The sequence below is a fragment of the Giraffa tippelskirchi genome, chromosome 3 (genome assembly GCF_054371585.1).
Source record: "Giraffa tippelskirchi isolate mGirTip1 chromosome 3, T2T-mGirTip1v1.2.pri, whole genome shotgun sequence".
In the NCBI taxonomy this organism is placed as follows: Eukaryota; Metazoa; Chordata; class Mammalia; order Artiodactyla; family Giraffidae; genus Giraffa; species Giraffa tippelskirchi.
In genome coordinates, this window is record NC_137277.1 from 138904970 (window position 1) to 138907577 (window position 2608).

Below are 2608 nucleotides of genomic sequence, written 5' to 3' on the forward strand. Positions count from 1 at the left end.
TTGTAGCCCACCAGGCTCCTTTGTCCATGGGGATTCTCCAGGCAAGAATAGTGGAGTGAGTTGCCATGGCTACTTCCAGAGGGGATTTTCCTGACCCAGGGACAGAATCTGTGTCTCATGTCTCCTGCATTGGTAAGTGGGTTCTTTACCACTAGCGCCACCTGGGAAGCCCATATACATGTATATGTATAAACAAATCACTTTGTTATATATGCCTGAAACTTATACAATATTATAAAACAGCTATACTTCAATTTGAAAAATTATCTTTCTTATTTAGATAGTTACAATTATAGACATAAAGTTGTTCATGTTCTCTTCTTGGTCTTTCTGATATCTGTAGGATATATATAATGTAACCTCTGTCAGTTCTGATACTGATAGTTTATGTCTTCTTTTTTCCATGACAATCTAACTAGATTATCAATTTTATTGATCATATCAAAAACAAGCTTTTGATTTCATTGATTTTCTCTGTTTTTTCTGTTATTTTATTGACCTCTGCTCTGGCTTTTTAAATTTCCTTTCTTCTGTTTACTTTGGTTTCAATTCACATTTTTTATGTGTCTTAAGGTGGATGCTTAGATCATTGATTGGATCTTTCTTTTTTCCTAGTACAGTGCAAGTTGCTCAGTGTCCAACTCTTTGGGACCCATGTACTATACAGTTCATGGAATTCTCCAGGCCAGAATAATGAAGTGGGTAGCCATTCCTTTCCCCAGGGAATCCTCCCAACCCAGGGATCGAACCCAGGTCTCCTGCATTGCAGGCAGATTCTTTACCAGCTGAGCCACAGAGAAGACCAAGAATACTGGAGTGGGTAGTCTATCCTTTCTCCAGTGGATCTTCCCAACTTAGGAATCAAATCGGGGTCTCCTGCATTGAAGGTGGATTCTTTACCAGTTGAGCTTACCAGGGAAGCCCCGGTATAAGCATGTATATATTTCCCCTTTCCCACTGCTTTAGCTGCATCCACAAACTTTTATGTATTGTTTTTAATTTTCATTCATTGTTTAAAATACTTTCTAATTTTCCTTATGATTCTTTCTTTGACATATGGGTGTTTTTAAAGAAGTGTGTCATCTAGTTTTCTGATATCTGGAGATTTTTCAGTTATCTTTCTGTTTATAATCTTTTTAATAAAAGGTAATATCTGGTATTATCTTTTTAACTTAATTCCATTGTGGTTGTACTTTTTGTTGTTTGAATTATTTTAAATTTATTGAACTTTATTTTATAGCATAACTATGTTTATCTTGTTCAATATTTAGGACGTATTTTTAAAAATCTAGTCTCTTTTGCTGTTGAGTAGAGTGTCCTATGAACATCAATTAGGTCAAATTGGTTGATACTTTTCTATATAATTTCTGATTTTTTTTTAGCCTATTTATTCAATCCCTTGTAGCTCAGCTGGTAAAGAATCCGCCTGCAATGTGGGAGACCTGGGTTCGATCCCCGGGTTGGGAAGATTCCCTGGAGAAGGGAAAGGCTACCCACTCAGTATTCTGGCCTGGAGAATTCCATGGACTGTATAGTCCATGGGGTCACAAAGAGTCAGACATAACTAGCGACCTTCACTTTGGGACTTCCCTGGTGGCCCAGTGGATAAGACTCTGTGCTCATAATGCAGGGGGCACAGGTTCGATCCCTGACTAGGGAACTAGATCCCACATGCCACAATTGACAGCTGGCTCAACCTAAATAAATAAATAAAATAGCCTAAATAAATAAAATATATGTTTTGGCTTCCCAGGTGGTACTAGTGGCTGGTTCAGGAGACATAAGAGTCGTGGGTTCAATCCTAGGGTCAGGAAGATCCCCTGGAGAAGGAAATGGCAACCTACTCCAGTATTCTTGCCTGGAAAATCCCATGGACAGAGGAGCTTGGTGGGCTATAGTCCATGGGGTCACACATAGTCGGACATGACTGAATCAACTTAATCTTATTATTATCAGAGGAGTATTGAAATCTTCAGCTATAATTTTGGATTTGTCTATTCTCCTCTTAGTTCTGTTCTATTTTTTCATGTTTTAGAAGCACTAAGTGCATAAGCATTTAAAATTATTTTGTCCTTTTGATGATTTCCCCTTTTATCATTATGGAAATCCCTCTTCATCCGTGTTTTGCTCTGATAATGCATATTGCTCTGAAGGCTACTTTGTCTTATATTTATATAGCCACTTCAGTTTTCTTTGATTCACAGTACCATGGTATATAATTTCCCTGATATTTTACTTTTAACTATTTATTAATATTTGAAGCTGGTTTCTTGCAGGTACCCTATCACTGGGTCTTGCTTTTTTTTTAACCAGTTGGCCAATTTCTGCTATTATCATGTATTATGGGCTTCCTCCACTCTGGCTGTTGGGAGTATGTTGGGACTATGCCTAGTCCTCTGTGAACTCCAGAAATTGTTCCACCCTCTCCTTTCTAGTTGTTTTCCCCCCAACTTAGGGTAATTGCTTCACACATGGATACTGATCAGTACTCAGCTGAAGAGTCAAGGGGCACTTTCTACGGTCTCCTTTCTGGTGCTCAGCCCTCTGGATTCTAGCTAACATGGCCTCCCCAAACTCTCAACTCCAGGGGGCCTGCCAGGCTCTGTTT

General features: G+C 38.8%; 1 non-coding gene across 1 annotated transcript; it reads left to right on the plus strand.

Annotated features, from left to right (window-relative positions):
* The first annotated feature begins 1587 nt into the window (after positions 1–1587).
* Positions 1588–1660, plus strand: TRNAM-CAU (transfer RNA methionine (anticodon CAU)). Its single transcript has one exon. It is a non-coding gene; the product is annotated as a tRNA-Met (tRNA).
* Positions 1661–2608: the final 948 nt, after the last annotated feature.